Here is an 18970-nt window from a genome sequence, read left to right as displayed (position 1 = left end):
AATATTTTATGGATATGGTTTATATTAAAGAGTTTGAGAACAATCCCTAAGTAGCAAGTTGAACACTTTATCACTCAAAAATGTAATACAAAAATGAGTTAAAAAACACAAGATATGGAAGACCTGAGAAAAAAAATTAATGGTCATGCTCTCTTAGCTCCTAATGATAAATGATGTCTCACACGCAGATTGAAAATCACTTGCCTTTTGCTTATGATGAGTTTTTCCATTTTATATTACTGAAATAGAAGAAGAGGACTTAAAATATTTCTAATTACAGGGACATTCTGATCTGGAACATATATCTAATTTCTTTATGCCTCTTATTGGTTTTCTGAGAGATATGTTAAGTGCCAATTTGAAATTCAGCAGGTGCAGATGGATTCCAATGCTTTCCACACAGTTGAGGTTTGTATGCAGCTGAGCCCTGTATATTAGTAAACAGAGTTACCTGAAACCTAAATGTATAGGTCCTTTGTACTATCTTGTTGAATACAGCAAAAGATGTAAAAAAGGTTTACATTTGATCTTTCAGCATGAAAGGTACAGGGGGACTAGGTGAAGGAACGTCCCCTATCAGCACAGGTTGTGGGTGGGAATGACCCTATTACAGTTCTTCTCTCAGCTCTCTCTGAAATGACAGTCCTCTAAAATGGGAATGAAGACACAGGCATAGTAGAGAATGCAAAATCTGTATTTTCTTTCTCATGACCCATTAACAAAACATACTTTAGAGAGGTCTCAATTTACAGTGGGAGCCAGGCAGACCTAAGAGCATAAAAATACAGGAAAATCAAAGGGTTGGTTTAAAAATCTCTCTCTTTGACACTAACTACATTGACTGAAATCAAAGAACACAGTTTATTGCACTGCCAGTGAAGATTTTGAAGTTAGAAATTCTGAAAGTTTTTTTTAGCCTTTTCTGAGCAGCAGTTTAATCGGAATAACTTCCAAGGGTCTATTCCCAATTAGTTTTTTTCTATGCTCCTATGTTGATTATATAACACTAGATCTACCAGTGAAAAGAACCAAGTGACTTCAGATTTTCAGAGCTTTTCATCCATTTTATATTTTGGAACAAAATGTATTTGTTCCAATATATATGAACACAATATATTTGGAGCAAAGGGGAGGTAAAGTTCAAATGAGAAGATACAGATTAGAATGACTTTCAAATAACCAGCTTCCAGAAAACTGACCTCTTACATGTGTTTCCATCATAGTGGAGAGATTTGCAGAGTCTATTTTCCTTCCTCTTGCAATTGTAAAACTTCACACTTATCACTCAGGCATCTCTGAGTGGTTCCTTCCCATTTCATTCTTTCCCAAATGCCTTTCAGTCCTCAGAGCAGTTTAACTGCTTCTTTTAGCCATGTAGTTTTGCAGGCTTGCTTCCCAACACCATTCTGCTCTTCAGAAATAGGTTGTGTTTCTGGATGAAGAAATTTCAAGGACATGTCACATGCACTGTGCTTTCCACACCCACTTTTGGACACTATGAGATTTGCCTCTTGACTACATGTAGTTGGCTTTTGATATCCTCCTGGAAGGTCTATAGTTGGCTTTATTTCCATCCAAATCCAGACATTTAAGTGAGGACCCAGAATATTTACCACCTGTATTAGGTTGATGGCCTTCTGGTAGTCCATAACCACCTCCACAGACAGAACCTTACTTAGGTGCAATGTGTCAGTCAGTAAAGAAACTGCAAGTTTAGGTTTGATTATCAATTTGAAGGAAATGTAATGGAGATAATAATTCCATGTGACTACTCAGAGGCTTGCAATTAAGTTTATTTGTGTGTTTTACAGGATCAGAGTGCTTGAAATTTAACAAGACTAGTACTGAGCGTTTCAGGGGGTAGCATTTTTCTTCCTTTTCTGTTGCTGCACAACTACTGAGAGTAACAAAACTAATGTTTATTTACCAGAATTTGGATTTCTTATTCCTAATAGTCATGCTGTACCAGTATAAGGTGCAATTGTTTGTACTGAACCATGCACACATTAGCCTATCAGCCTTGCTCATTTAAACACAATACTGATTTTTTTCTACTAAAACATTTACTTTATCAGTATACATTAAATCAACGTGCTTTGGATGTGCTGCCTGTAGTCTTGGCTTGAAAGCATAGATTGAGCTTCGATCAGTTCCATTTCTTTTCACATCAAATTAACTAGGGTGAATAGAGGGACATGAGGTAATCACTGAATATGAGGTTTGGCCAAAAACTCATAAATGGTCCAAGCACTCCATACAGTTGCAGAGAATGTCTATATGACAGTTTTCTTTCTGTCTGAATGGAGATGCTTGTAAGAAGAAGTAGCTTCCTAGCAAATCTAAGCAAAGGCCGAAGTCTAATGAGTTCATATTTGTAGAAGTGACTTCAGGAAAATTTATTGTTAAAAGCCTCAGTTTAATTATTGCAGTTACAGACTTTTCTAAGTAAAAGAGAAATAAAATGACAGACTGGAATAACCAATTTTTTTTTGGGGGGAGGGGAAACACCTGCTTCAAAATATCTAGATTAAGGAGTACCCAGAAATTACTGTTGTGGGTTTTGAGGCTCCTGGAAAGTGGTTAGATGCCTGTGAGATGCAGAGCAGGCTCTACTTACGTACTGAAATGAGTCAGTCCGCAGTTCTTATAAAGAATGAAGGAAAGGATCTTCTGATGGAATCTGCAAAGCTGCATCTTTTTCCAATAAATGTTCCTACTGTGTATTTACTGGAAATGTTTTTGCAGGGTCTCATGGCTATGTGGCAATGAGATCCTCTTCAGAAAGAGCATCCCATACAGGAACTCTGCATAAGGGATCTCCACACAATTTGAAGAGCCACTGTTCCCCAGCTCACTTTAGGGTAAGGCCACACCATGGAAATACTTTTGGAAACTTAAAGACCCCCCTCAAAGTTCTCATCATATTTCACTGGTCTTGAGAACGAAGTTCATGTCATAATATTTTCTTATAAACTAGAACAATAAACAAGGGATTGGTCCTACAAAGTACAAGCCACTTTGTGTCCCACTAGTTCCATCAACATGGAGGATGCTCTTGAGGCTTTATTACAACTGTAAATTGCTCCAACCATATTGCATTTTCCACTAGGATTCCCAGGATTAAGCTATCCAAACCTCCTCGTGGAAAAAAGATCCCCACTTTCCCTTCTTTATCAGAGTCACCATAGACACGGTATTGCATAGCCACTGAGTCTGGCTTTGCTTTACAGCACATCTCCTGGAACACTGCTCTAGTGTTGATTACTGCAGCTCTAGGGCCCTTTGCAATATATGGATAAATGCTTTGCATTTTATTTCTGCGTAATGTAGAGAACTCTTTACAGATTGTACAATATAACTGGAGATATATATATATATATATATATATAATTAGAAGGGAGTCATCATCCTGCAGGGATCCTGCCAACTGTCTCTGTATCCCCTTTTTTTCTCTTTAGTGCTTCTGAGAAAAACAGATCAAATAATAGGAAGAGGGGATGGGGGAAAATCTAGGGTTTCACTTTGGGAAACAGGGCCCATCTCACCTAGCTTTAGCTACCTTGAGGACTGTCAATCCAAGACAATCGCACAGGACTACTCATCCTCTCCTAAGAGAGATGGGTTGAACTAGTCTCAGGAGCTGCCTGTCTTTGTTCCTCTGTCTCTGGAGAGAACTGAAGATAATTCCTGTAGATTAAGGAGCTAGACTTAAGACGGCTGAGGTCAAGATGTAATTAATATGATCCATGTACTGAAGCCCTCTTCTTGCATGAGAGAAAAAAAAAAGTAAATTCCAGTGAGAAAGTGACAGGCTGTGTTTTCCTTTTAATGAAGGATACAATTTCAAACAGCTTTTTGTACTCGCTTTGTCTAATCCATGATTTAAATGATGAATTCTTGCTTCCTTGCTTACCTAGTAGATTTTGCTCTTATTTACAAACTGAAAAGTCGTATGCTTGGTCCTAATATTTTGTAAACATAAAGACATTATTATACATGTGAATAAACATGAGAGAACCAGCCTTCAGGCTGGAAGGAAAATGAAGCTCTGCAGGGCTAAAGGAGTATGGCCTGATGACTGAAACAAGACAAAAGAGAAGACAATCTTAAAGATGCCAGCTGATAAATACTTTTGTGACCCTGTTAAGCAATCTTACTCACTCTGGAGTAAGATTTCTGCAAGTACAAATCTAGAAAAAATGCCAACAAAAATTGTTGCATTTTGGGGAATTGTTTCTCATGCAGAACACTAAAAATTTAAAGGACCCCCTCTCCAGCTTTCTATTTTCTGTTTGTCTGGCATCTTTATAGAAAGGACTACAATATGATGGTAGTGGTGTTTTTTTGTAGCCATTACCAATACTAATTACTGTAAGTCTGTCTGATGCTTTTTCCTGAGACCATAAGAAAGGTTTGTATGTATGAAGTCTTGTCTCTGTTCTCCAAGTGTTTCAGCTGCAAATAATGGCCACTCCCTTCAAGTTTGTAGTTATTTTCAAAGAGCGCATGCAGACACCTTTAGTGTCAAAGGTTACTGGAAAAGACCAGTATCAATGCTTCCCTGCAACAAAGGCCTAGCAAGAACTGAATGTGTGTTTCAGTCTCACAAGCAAAGAGGCAAAAGCAGTGCTGGGCAACACAACAGCAAGCATGGAATGTGAAGAGGACTTTGGGAATAACACCCAGCACCTGCAGCCTCACCAGCAGACAAATATTCAGTGCTCTGCAAAAATGACTCATACTAATTTGGAAGTGTAGAGGAAAAGCTTTGGCAGCACAGCGAAAGAGGCAACTCTCCTTCCATGGAACCAAAAGGCTGTTCTTTAGAAAACAGCATATTCAATGTAATTTTAATCTCACTGGGATCATTTCCCAAGACTGAGAAAGGAAAGAATCTGTGGGTGATTGGCCAATCAACATCCCCTTGCTAACAAGTACTGTAGAAGGGGTACAGTGTCACTCACTATAAACAGATAACAAATCTGATAAACAGATTTGTTAAAAAGCTGTAATTATTCCAAGTCATTTATGGAGGGTAAAGGGTGGCAGAGGTTATTTTCTGCAATTTCCGAGAGAAATGCTATTTCTTAATAGTACTAACAGTAGAAAAATCCCAGAGAACAACAAAAGATATGGGCAAGGTTTGGCAGTACAGGTGATTGCATCCAAAACTCGCACCTCTTAGGATTTGCAGGCAAGTCTGCATCCTTATATTCACTACAGCTAGAGCTTACTGTCAAAGTATTAGCACTCTGCTGTTCCCAGATAAAAATAAAATGACATCACAGAAAATGACCACTTCAGATTGCCTCCAGCTACTCTATCCAGCTTCTATTGCTCCTAAGGCTGCAATACTGTGGCATCTAGCAAGGATATTCCTGAGAACACCACATTAAAAGTTGACATTTCTTCTCCGTAGGAAATTTTAGACTGTTTTTTTTCCCTTCTTTGGAATAAAAATATAGACATTTCAAGAGTTTCCTCATGAAAATGAGTAGTTCCCAAATATTTTGTTTCGAAATAGCTAAAATGATACTGAAACAGGAGAGCGTGACAGACTCTTGCTTAATGCCCAGCTCCTAGTGTAGCAACAGGGAGTCGAAGCCCCAAGAGTTCATGAGTGAGGCAGAAGGCGGGGAGTACGGGAATCAGCATTCTGGCTCATTGGCAAAGGTGTCCAGAGAAAGGTTTTCACATAGAGCAGGCTTTTCAGTTGGCTTAAGTCCTGCTTTCTACATGAGCAGATCATCAAAAACTAGAAAATGTTTCAACATTTCTTTCTCCCAGATATGGAAGGAAGACTGCTCTGGGCAGAATGAAATGCTGGAGTTTGAGAATTTGTGATGGGTTTTGGTTTTTTTAAGCTTTAAATTTAGGTCAATTTAAGAAAGAAATGCGTTGGCTCTTTTTTTTCACTCAAAGTGTCTGTAAATTACTTGTACGGATATAAACAGCTATTTTTCACAAAAAAAAAAAAAGGCAACTGTGTCTACAGGAAAGCCCTGAGTGAGACTCCCAGTGTGAGCTCTCAGCTGCACAACAGTGGGCCAAACTCCAAGTGGACCCAAAGCTCCTTGGGCTTCTGGCCTCCAAATGCCTGTGAGAGATCCTGACAGCTATAAAAACCCATAGAAGTCCTGTGGTGCTGAAGAAGTGACTGTTGCTGGGGTCTACAACCTCCTGCCAGGGAAACAGCATGAAATGATGAAAACCTCCTTGCAGTTCTCTCTCAATTTGCTAAACTGACAGGGTTCCACAAATCATTCCAGATGTGGTGAGTCACCATTTTCTGACAAAGGAAAAAAAAAAAAAAAGGGATGGTTTGAAAGAATATCCAACCCATTCTATTCTTGGGATGGTTAGAAATTCTGTTGTACTGGACTTCCTCTTGTTCTTTGACCTACAACAAAACATGGCCATAGCTGACAGAGCCCAGAGCAGCATGCTCCAGTCAGTTAGGCCTCCAAGCACATTTCCCACAAGTCTCTCATTTCAAGGAGTTTCAAGATAAAAGCACCTTCAGCACTGCCACACAAATGTGCTATCCTTTTCACTGTGACTGCCAAAAATTTTTGCTCTCAGAAACAGCGCTAAAGAGCAGAGATAACAGAAAAAACAGTTTATATTGAGAATTTTTCCAAGTGCAGTTTACTTTTCAGAATGACTGATTTTTTTTAAACATCCCTAAATTTGCTCTACAATTGAATTTTGGCAGATGGAGAGGCATGTATTAGAGACTTACTTACTGTAAACAGGGAGAAAGTTAACAATCCCTTGACGATCAGGTATGTCCTGAAATGTGAGTTTGACTAGCCTAGCTGCGAGCGACACTGTTTTCTACACTTGTTAGTAAGGTACCTACCCTCCTGTGACTTGTTAAATGTTGTGCTTATCTGTCCATTCAGTTCCAAATAACATGCTCAAGCAAGCATGGCAGTGAGACGGCAGTTTCAGAGACATTAAGGTCCTAGTAGTTCCATGAAGGCTAGGTAGAGTCAGACTATCAGTGCGTCCCCAGGAGGGAAAAAAATGCAGTGTTTATTGGATACCAGAAAGTCTGCAATATCAAAAGCCTCACTAAATGACTCCACTGTTGGTAAGACTTAAGCGAAACCTCACATCTTAGGCCATGCAGTCAATGACCAAAGAAATTAATAGGGAAGTAAGTTTCCTTCCCTTTAATGCTTACAGAAAAATGGGATTTTTCTAATAGAGGAAAGCAAGGCAATGTTATTAGGAGATGTAATTTTGATTAACTTTAAGCAAGCCAGTCTTGGTCATTTGATGCTTCTTCTATAGTACAAGGGCTAATGCAATTAGGAGTTTGCCAGTTTTGGATAGTTACAGACTTGGAGTCAGACTGGCTGTGATTGTGTGAGACAAAGTGAAAACAGCTTGCAGAGGCAAGAACTTGGTTATCTTTTAACAACTCTATCAGTCAGTCTAACAAGATATGTAACACCTCCATACAGAGAATGCTTCATCAGTCATTACATTGGCATAGCTTCCAATGGATTTGAAGGAAGCTTCGTAAAAACAGGAGATGGCAGAATAACTGTAGGATTTTGTGCTAACAGCAAAATTGTCACCCCTGTTGACTCTGGTTTTGGTAAACTAGGAAATCATGTGAAAAATGAACATTTTTGTCGTTTTATGAGAGATCACTGTCATAAAGTCCCCTCCGTATTTTAGGTGAAGTGACGGACATACTCATGCCTTGTACAAAGGAGAAATAACAAAATGTGGAACCTCTTGTAGCAAGCAAAAAGAGGCCGGAGTAGATATTGAAAATACTATTATTTAAATAATTTTATCTAATTTGAAGAGTAGAATGTTTGAATTGCTAAATGTTAAGAAAGAATGCAAACCATGCCAGGATCCTTAAGTGAATCATTGACACATAGTGTAAAATCTGCAAGGACTCAGCAGCAGTGTAAATTTGCATTTCCATAGTCATCCCTGCTGAGATGATCTCAGATGAAACAGTGGGATCCACATAAGTAATTTAGTGCAGGAACTATTCAAGCTTGTTCTACTGAAATGTATAGTATATTTAATTAGTTTTATGCATCCTTATTTGCCAAGTGCTGATGTTCCTTAAAAAAAAGTTCTAACCAATTTAGTTTCATTCCTGCCAGGAAATTAGTATGAAATAAAACCCGGCTCTTTAAGAAGTATTATCTTGACTATTCTGATGTGTTTAGCAGGATGATGCAGTGCAGCAGATGCTGTTAGGACGAAAGCAAAGAAAAGAAAGTAACAAAATGGGGACTCTGACCTTATGTTCTTGTTTAAATCCTTCCTGGTTTCGCAGAATGTTTAAACACCTGCCTTGCTGACTCAAGGGCCACTGTGTATCTAATACTTGATTGCACAACTCTCTTTTTTAATGTCTAAGTGCCTCTTGAAATATTCACTTCACAAGACACATGTAAGTGAAATATTCATTCTGTCATGGGGAAATGAAGTGTATGTTTCTCATTTTTGTGTTTTCCACCCATGTCTGGGCCCTTTGCCTTAGCCAAGGTGTCCACAGTAGCCCATGTTGTCACTGATTTTGCCTGCCCACACCCAGCACCAGTCACTCAATTCCACATTGCACATCACTTAATGCAAACCCTGACTCCATGGCTGTCTCATGCACCTCCATTTGTCTTTTTTTAAAAGGCATTTCTAGCTCCTGGTTCTAGCACAATACTTGTCGCCCTGTGCTCATCATGGCAGTTTCTTGTCTTGAACCTCAGTATAAATCACATTCAGTTTAAATGCTGGTTTTAAACTCTAGATGAAACCACTCCATATCCCTGTAGATGACCAATATCAGTCATGAACTCTCCTATCTCACATGGCATAGCTTCAGGAACATTGATATAAATATCATGCCTCTCCTCCAGGTCCCTTGTGGTCCCTCTTTGGGTTGAGACATCTTAGAAACACTTTAAAGCTTCTCTAAGCACGATTCTCTCTATGTTGTTGCAGGAGGTCAGGTGCCCAGATGATGCTTTCTGGAATGGCAGTGAATGACCAGGCTGGTTGGAGGACCACACCGGAGGACCCTCCTGCTCAATAGAATGATCTTGTTCAAACCCTATGTAGCAGCTAATTTTGTCCAGAAAGAGATCTAGTTACCCCATTCCAGCTAAAATCTTAGGATTAATCTAGCAAGCAGACAGCATTGTGTACAGTCAGGAAGATGAGATGCTGAAACTTAGCCAGGTGTCAATCCCACTAATAAGCACAGTGGAATTATATGAGATTGAACAGGTGGCACAAAGGATCACATATAAGTAATTTTATGCGTTTTGTTTCATACTTGAGTTATCTGGTTCCCCAGACTGAATGTTGCCATGTTTCGAGGTGGCTCTCTTTGGGTAAGGAGGGAGCCAAGCCAGCTAAGCCTGGTAAGTCTGTACAAGCCAGACACTACCAGAAAATCACAAAACATTGCAATCTTTACTGCCTTTTATTTGCATGTGACAATAAGGTATTTGTGGCAGGTGACCAGAGATAGGTTCATGGCAAAGCTGCTCATTAAATTCAAATTTTAGTCTAACCACTGGATTATCTTTTCACCCAGAGAAGGGGCTTAAAACTTTTGTTCCATTTGCCACCTAGACACTGGTGGCAAAACTGATAGTGGTTACCTACATACACAGAGCAAAGGTAGAAAATGCGAGCAGCATTGACATTTTAAGCCTTTCTGTGAAATGATTCATTACTAAATATATCTTTTATATACCATATCAGAAAGGAGAATTATGATCAAAATGTCATTTTTAATTGTATTTTCTACTCTTGACTTGGTAGCATTTAGAGGAAACTCTAACTCTTTTCCTCTAAAAAAAGAATGTAGTCTTCCCAGGCATATAACATAAAATAAATTATTTACAGTTCCAGGAGAGAGATTTCTTTTTAATTAGAGGTATAATTAGTGAATCCTTAGTGTCTGGTTTTACAAATGGCTAGTATTTTGTAAAGTCTTAGAAAACTGATTTTTGCATGATGATTTTAATGGTAGCCATGTAAACCTGAGCAAAAATGAGCTATTTTACAAGACAGACAGAAAGGCAGGAGGAAAACATATACAAACTTTGCCATTATGTCATTTATGGTTTGGTACATATGGTCCCACATGGAGTTTAGTGCACAAATCAAAAGCTGTTTAAGATACTACTTCTATCAACGCACATGTAAACCACAGAGAGCACGAACAGGAAGAGATGTATATGACGTGTGGCAGACAGTGTGAACAGAAGGTGAATTCCAGAAAAACCTTTTAAAGGAAGTGTGCCACTTTCTGCCACTCAAGTATGTTTATTTTGGCTCTAGAAAATTATAGTTGATGTAACTTTATCAGGTTTTTTATTTTTAGTAACCTGAAAACCAGTATCCCTAATTTCAGTGTTAATTTTACTATAACTGAACAGAATTAGAGATAAAGAGTGGAATATTTTTATCTTCTGACATAAGGACAAGCTGCAGCTCTTTCAAAAGTACTGAAGGGTTCACATCTCTGATCAAGTGCAATGGTGTAAGAGATCGAGAACTCAAAAAGGGAAGCAACCATCAGCTGCATCTGGACAGCTTATGTGAGCAAGGGATTCTGCTATGTTCATCTGCATTTTGGACTTCTTGATTAAGAAAATTTTAGGGCAGAACAGCCAGCATAGTACAGTGTGCACATATTATCCAGTGCTATCAGATAATATTTTAGGGGGTAAATACAGGGAAGGGAGATATGGTCATGGTTTGTGCTCCTAAATACATCAGAAGTTAGGAACTTCTGCAAATATACTTAATAATAATTTATAATGTGCAAAGCAATCAAACCGTTTCCTTTACCACTGAGACTGTAGGGAATTGCAGTCTTGTAAAGATTTTCATATTGACACCTATGTGATTCTTTTTGGATTTGCTCAAAAGGCTGAACTGAGAACAGCACCAAATTTAATTACACTGTCTTCCCTGATTTGCCAGTGGCATAAAATCTGGGCCAATGTAGCACCTTAAATTTCAAATTTTAACATTTTCATAAAGAGGGAATATGCCAACACATCAGGGAAAAAGCAGTTTGTAAAACAACAAAAGTAGTGTTTGAGGCAGAACAGTGACTATTATTCCATTCCTGGAGGTGTTCAACGTCAGGTTGAACAGGCCTTTGAGCAACCTGATCTATTCAAAGGTGTCCCTGGCCATGGCAGAGAATTTGGAACTAGATGATCCTTAAGGTCCTTTCCTACCCAAATTGTTCGTTGACTTTATGATTCTATACATCTAAAGTTAACCATTTCAAGACACAGAACTATCTACAACAAGTACAGAGCAGCTGTCTTTGTTTTATGCCACGCTAGAGGTCTAAAGAACAGGCACAGCAAAGCAAGCATGGCCTGCGACGAAAATCAGAAAGATGAAAGTTTGTAGGAAAGAGAGGAAACAGCAAATGGACAAGGATCTGACAGTTTAGACTCCTAAGGCTTCAGGATGTGTTGAATTACAAATTTTTTCTAATCTACCAGACATGGACAGAGATTTGAAACAATCCTTCAAGTCAACAGTATTTCTGACATTCACTTCCAGAGGATAAGCAACTCAGAATCTCATCACATTAATTCTGTTTTACATTCAAACTTCTGTTTTGATGTCTTTGCTTTGCATTTCTAGGTAAACTCTGTTTCAAATCCAGACAGTACAAGGTAGTGAAAATATACATACACTAAGGTTGTATTTTTTTTAAATTTCCAGATGGAGTTAATCCAGTTCCAGTTGGAACAGACTAATCTACCTGTTCCAAACATGACAAAAAACAAAAGAGCTTTTATTTGTATCATTATCATTAATAGTGGCTTGGGAATCTGAAGAGATGGGCATCTATTTATAATTTTATGTGGTGTCAAATTCTGTCAAGGGAATACTAATGCTTACTGCTTTGCAGCTGCTAAAGTCTATATTTTGCAAAAAGACTTTTTTTCTCTGTCCTTTTAGCAGCCAAAACATTCATTGGTAAAATTACCATATATGTGACTGTAAATGCAAAATCAGAATCTAATTCATAAATTCCTTTGAGGTAAGTAAATATTTCTTTGATTACACTGAAAAAGTAGTGAGTTATACAAGTTGAGTGATTTTCCTTAAAGGCACATCTCTAGAACTGGAGGATTCTTGTATTTAATTTTGTTCATTTCTCTGACATGCTGTACTTCAAACCAGAATTCATTGAGAATTTACAATAGGTCATGTGTGGACAATATGAAAATATGAGGTAGAAGTTTTTTATTTTCTTTCTTGATTCTTTTCTGTCTCAACTCACAAACTGAGTGGCTTTTATAGCTCTCTGATAAGGAAGACCAAGCAATTGCTTGATGGCTATGAAAAAATGCAAATAAATTTCAATATCAATTGAAATTGAATTTTCTCAAGTAGTCTTGTCTTCAATGTGTAAATTTGCTTTAAAATATACGTGCAGTTGCCTTCTTACTTCCCCTCCCCATCTCAGTCTATTCCTGGACTTACAGATCTTTTTGATTCTATGTGACAGGTAGAGAAAAAAATACATGGATGCATTATGGTCATCTTCATAATTTTGTACTTTGACAACATCTCCTACTTTCTCCGTCTCTCCTCTACAAAAGTGACTGAGAACTCACTTGATTATGACCAACATGACAATGTTGTGTTCAGAATCTTCTTTGGTGAAAGCTAATTTTCTACCTGAGCTCAACACTGAGTCCACCTCATGTTGCTGCTTACTGCAGAGCTGAGGTAACTACTCAGTTTTGGCAAATTGAAGTAAACCAGTTCCGAAAAACTAAGTAGATATTTTCTATTGAAACACTGGTTTGCTAGATTCTTTCAGCTAACACCATCTCAACATCACAAGATGAAACTTTCTGAAGTTGGTCTATATAAATTTCAATACTCTCATTTTCTTCCCCCATTCTAGTAATAAGAGCATCTAAAAAGCTTTCTCCCTATAATGTAGCCAATAATTAGAGACTGCTCTTTCCCCTAAGGTATCTTTGTGTTCTCCCTTCCCTTTGGTCACAAAAAAGTAGCTTTGAGTACCTGACCATTCACTTGTCTCTTTCATCTGAAAGTCTTACCTGTTCCAACATCCCTTTCTAAGATATTTGTCTTTTGCTGGCCATCTTATTCCATTTGGAAACAATGGTATGTGTCAAATATTTATCTCAGTAAGTTGTGCTTTGGATACTTTATAACTGAATTAGTTTCAATTTCTCAATGCTTACAGAGTCTTATCTCTGGTAGCTAGAGTGTATTGGAACATGTTAAGCATTTGGTTATTTCCACTGACAAGATCAGTTTGGTACCAAATTAGAAACTGTCTAACTTTCAGTAGCTTGAACAAAATGAGTGTTAAAGAGACAGAGCTTCCGTTTGTTGAACTCAAAGTGAAAAAAATTCTAAACTCTGAGTAACATTCCTGAGCTTATTCATACTCAGATTACTATCAAACATTATGGGTCAGATTTTGAATTTTTTCAACAATGTTAGAGAAGCTTACTAGCCTCTTAGAGAATTTTCAATAATGCGAGGTTGATGCTAAATATGCATGTGAAACCTCAAGCCACTCCCTTAGAAGAGTAGCATGGGGGTGAGCCCAAAGAAGCTGCATAACTTCAAACATTCTAGGTGTCATAGTTGTTTCTAAACACCGAGTCAAAAATAGTAAAAATTACCCAGTGGGCTGCTCTAAATTCCAGTGTTGGGAACATTATCAGTAGACTAGGTAAGGAATTTGGTGTGTTCCAAGTCAGAACATCAAAAAAAAAAAACCAAACCAAAACCAAAAGAAAAATCAAGAAGTGAATTTTTAATTAACCAGGAATGTTTAAATGGGAAGGAGGATGGAGAGGGAAGGAGAGAGGGGAGAGAAATCTATATTTTGTGGAGCATGGTTCTTTCTTAAAAACTTTTATTAAAACATTTCTTCTTCTAGAAAAATGAACTCTGCCTTTCTTTTTTCAAGAATATTTTGGATGAGAAACTCCAATATTTTTGTGTTCAAGTCAACCTTTATAAAAAAAAAGAGTTCTGACCAGCTGTACATACGAGTATAGTTCTGTTCCCAAAAGGTCAAGTGTGATAAGCATCTTTCAGTGATTTTTAGCCGAGGGACATCCTGTATCTTTCAGCACAATTAAGCAAGCACAACTGAATTTTTATCAATATGATTTGGCTAAATGTTTCTGGAGCAATGCTGTAAAGATGTGCCCACATCCTCAAGAGACTGAGTTTTAACACAATGTATGTGAGTGTGGGCTATGACTGATGCAAACGGCACCACTGTTCTTGCTGAGGGATTTCTGCAAAGTACTTTTTCTCATGCATTCTGACTTCACCCTGAATTATTCTTTGGGAAGAGGCCTCTTTCAGAGGCACTGAGAATCCTCAGTTCCTCTGAGAGTTAGTGAGCTAGCAAGTTTTTTGCACAGCACTATGAGATGCTAACGTTTTGAGTGCTGCTTCAAACCATACCTATCTCAGCTGACTGTTTTCTGCTCTAATTTGGGAATTGGCTGGAGCACAACATTCATATCAGTCCTATCTTGACATCAACAGTTACTTACGTTTCCTCATTATTCCACTTTTACCAGCTGGCCTATTATATTATATTATAGCATGTCACAAGGGACTGTCTCAATTACATGAGGTTATGCTACATATGTGAGTATAATGTAAAACTGAGTTTGGGAGAATGGGGTTTTCTCACAGCTCTGGGTAAGAAAATGGTAGTTTTACAAGAATGGGTGCTGAACAGTAAATTAGAAACCTAGAGATCTCCTGATTTCTAAATTACTGCTACATGAATGAGTTATGTTACCAGAAATATATACCAGGCAAATACACAGTTAAACTGCTTGAGCAAGTCAAGGACTCTCTTCTTTTATCTATCCAGAGGCACTCTGGAAGCTTAGGCTTGATGTTTGAAGTTGAAAAAAAAATAATCCTCAAAAGCACTTCAAATACTCTATTGTATAAAGTACAGTAAAAAGAAGTCTACTTCTAAATGAAAGCATCCTGATAGGGTGGGCAAAAAAGTGCTCAATTTCTCTATTGACTTCAAATCAGTGAAAAGGCTGTCAAATTCTCTAGGCAGACAAATCCTGAGCCAGGATAAAATTACTGTGCTGAAATGTTTCCCTTAAACTTTATAGGGGCATATGACAAAAGAAATACTCCAACAAATCTGGTTTAATTGATACCAGATGGGAGTTAGCTCCAAAAATCACTGTTTTCATTCTATTTTACAAATCATGAAGCTGTATTCACATTTTGTGTAGGTGTGTTTCATGCAGTAATACCTTTATGGTCATGGACATTATAAAACAATATACATTTGGTAGGAGAAACCAGCACATGCCTCTTCTATGAACATGGGTGCAGAAGAAAATGGCGCAACGCATAGAACCTTATTGTGACATTTAGTCTGCTACTATTCAACTACTGCAGTGAAGGGAGCTTTTGAGAAATTAAAACAATAATGTTATTATTGTCACTAAACAATACTGCTCAAAGAGTCAGTGCTATATATAAACTCCTAAGAATGTTTTCATCAAGTTGGGAAGCCAAGTCTTTGTGAGGTTGAAAAGAAGTTTTAGTAACTGAACAAGCGTCCATTCTGCACTGCATTTCCCAAGGATTAGAAAAATAGCAGAAGGCTGCATAGTTTATGTCATATCAGCATTTTTTTCATATACAGAACTAGAAAAATGAAAATATATCTTTGTTTTATATGGATTTTCTTTAGCCTTCAGACTACTAAGCTATTCTTCAAACGCCTTTCACTAACAAAGACTTAACATTTACCAGAGGATCGGGCAAATTCCTCAGGCATTAGAAGCATGGTTGATTAAAAAAGCCTGTATTTAGTAATTAAAACAGCACAACTAATTCACAACTTGAAATATTTTGGAAGAATATCATAGGGTGAACAGTGCGGCTGTCAAGTAAAGAATAGCTTCACAATTTGAGCATCTCCAGATCCCCTTGAGCTATTGTGCACTTTTGCATAGTTGAAGATTTTTAATATTTCTTAATAGCCAATGTAAATCACAAAATTTCATAACAGTGCAAGATTTCCTAGGAATGGTTTTCCAGAGAGCAGCAATTTGCTGTGTTATCCAGCTAATGCTTACATGCAAGTAGTTTTGATTCAAACAATGTAATTAAGATGGGTTTTATATATTGCTGGTCATACTTTTGTAAGAAATTTGCCATTCCATATTATAAGTGCCTTCAAACTTTAAGGTATGTGATTAGCCATGACAGACATATCAGGAGGACTGTGGAACCACCAAACTGAAATGAAATGAAACAAGCCTCAAGGACCCAAACACTGTGAACTTCACAGTGGGAAGGCCCCCTTTTCTTTTCTGTTGTCTCTCTGATGGACATGGTCTACTTTCCTCACATCTGTACTGCTTTATCAGAACATGCAAGTCTCACAGAACTTTTGTTGCAGCCTCAGTAAGAGCATCTGGTATTTTACAAGCCTGAAAATAATCAATGTATTTTCTTACATCAATTTTATGTCAAGAAAGTAATAGCTGACTGTTATTCACAACATTTCCCCCCAAAAATTTCTGTTACTTCAGTCAATAAATATGTTAATCTCTCTCAAATATGTTCCTTTTTATCAGTCATGGAGGAAAAAATGTGTTGTTTGCTGTAGAGGAATATAACAAGGATACTTATTTTGTGTCGGGCGTGTCAGAACCCATGACTGGGACCACGATCACCAGGGAAACCACTTCACCTGTGGCTACCATCAGCCACAGCTCTTTCTTCATACTCATTCAGTCTTCAAAACAGGAAGCCAAGTGTGCCACGTTGGAGGTACTGAAAGCTGAGGAGCAGTCATTAATTCCAACATTCCCCCAACAAAATGGGAATTACTCAGTTGTGAACTGGAAAAAAGTTACAATGTATTTTTTTGTGGATTTTACTTTCAATTTCTTTATTTATAAAGACTGAAGAAAGAAAAATATGGGAGATTTAATTTCTATTATCTCTGTACTATGAATATTTATGTAACGAACTACAACTATGACTGAGGTAATATCTGATAGGACCTTCCTATCCAAACTAATCCCATGTAAATTACATGGGCTCTTCCCAAAGGACGCATTACTCCTTACTTTCACCTCCTACAAAAACACTTCTACAGATATTTTCAAATTAGACAAGAATACAAATGCACATAATCAAATTGGATCAAACTAAGAAGATTATGTCTGCCTTGATTGAAAGACACTACTAAATCTGTCCAACATTCCTACAACCCTCCAAAAAGGTGAACACAATTTTGCTGAGAAATTCTCCCCGCATTCCCAGTTATCTTCTTGGTACTCAAAATTACAAAAAAGAGAAACACAAAATATAGAGCTGATGAAATATGAAAATATAACACAATGGATATTTCTAAAGGAATGATGCAGATGAATCACCAGGCTCTTAACTGACATTAAACTTAACCTAGAGCTTTGAGATTAAAAAAAACTATTATTTTTTTCCTCAAGATTACTTTTAGCCAATTCAAAGCCTTAACTGTTTCTCACAAGAGGAACACGAATTGCATTTCAATATGTCAGTAGAAAGGTAGGCATTGGAGCTACTAGACAATGGAAAACCTTAATTGGTGTTTATAACTGCAGTAGAAGACTATTGTTGATCTTGGATATTACAGAACATGCAGTGAACATTTCCTTCCTTAGCATATAGTGAATTGTGTGCATATATACTTTTGCACATATTATTTTGGTGACATCAAATAAGAAATCCTTGTTTCAGGAAAAAAAGATGAATACATAGACACATCTGTAAGAAAATCACAAGAAGCTGGTGGTTGTGGTACATCATAGTTTCTATGAGAGTAGTTCTCTCACAGCCAAACAAACTGCACCATGATGTACCTGCTTTCAGTTCACTATGGAGGCTACAGAGCCTCAGACATTCACATTTCCTTTTCCTCAGAAGGGGAGGCAACCTGTTAGCTTTAATCCAGGTAAGAACTGCTTAAGGCCCGGCTAACAGTTGTCTGGCTGGCCAGGGTTAGAGATTAACCATTCTTAAGCATTTGATTCAGGATTCAGCTACTACACAGCCCTTATGTTCTCTGCCTTGTCTTTTCACTATATTTGTTTCAGAAGATGGGACTGAATTCTTCAACTATATGAAGTCACAGCAAGCTTTACTTTTAGCTTCAGTGGGAGCAGTATCCCATGTAATTATACTGTAAACTCCATCTCCCTTTAACTTACAATATGTCAACATGTTTTTGCAGCTCTACAGAAAGTACTGTAATCTTAAAACAGATGCTTGTTGTAGATAAGCAGGGAATGGCATGATTCTAAATCAAAACAGTGATATCTCTGTGAGCTATAAAAAACACTTTGGTCTTCTTCACCAGCCTAGAGCAGTGCAAGGGATTCTTTGCTGCTAGCATGAAAAGCTGTCAGCCATTTGTTTCATAAAGCCAATATTACCTGCAGTTCTAATATTATGTTTGCAATACATAAGGAAGGGAAATGGGAAAACTGGGACTTCTCCAAACATTTCCACTGTGTGTTCATTTTAATCCCTGAGAGCCATCAAATAAAGAGGGTTTTCCTTTTCACTCTGACTCCCAACTTGTTTTGTTTTTAAATTAGAAGTGTGTCACTGCCTCTTCATTCTGTTCAAATCCAATGACAGCTTTCCATGCATTATTTTAATTAGGCTTCCAAATTTGTTCATAAGCTGTCCAGGTCACAGGGAGAATTAAAACCAGACACTGGTACTGTATTTCTGCATTACTTCTACAGACAGTTGTGTTTGACTTGTATCCAGAAGCAAAGCTATCAGGATGCACATGACTGGAAAGGGTATCAGTGGACTTTGACATTGTTTAAGCTTCTGAAAGCTGTGCTTTGAACTTGGCAGTGCCTCTGTTACATTGGGATTTGTACGA

This window comes from Lepidothrix coronata, unplaced genomic scaffold (genome assembly GCF_001604755.1).
Source record: "Lepidothrix coronata isolate B3197 unplaced genomic scaffold, Lepidothrix_coronata-1.0 Scaffold64, whole genome shotgun sequence".
In the NCBI taxonomy this organism is placed as follows: Eukaryota; Metazoa; Chordata; class Aves; order Passeriformes; family Pipridae; genus Lepidothrix; species Lepidothrix coronata.
This window is presented reverse-complemented; position numbering follows the sequence as displayed.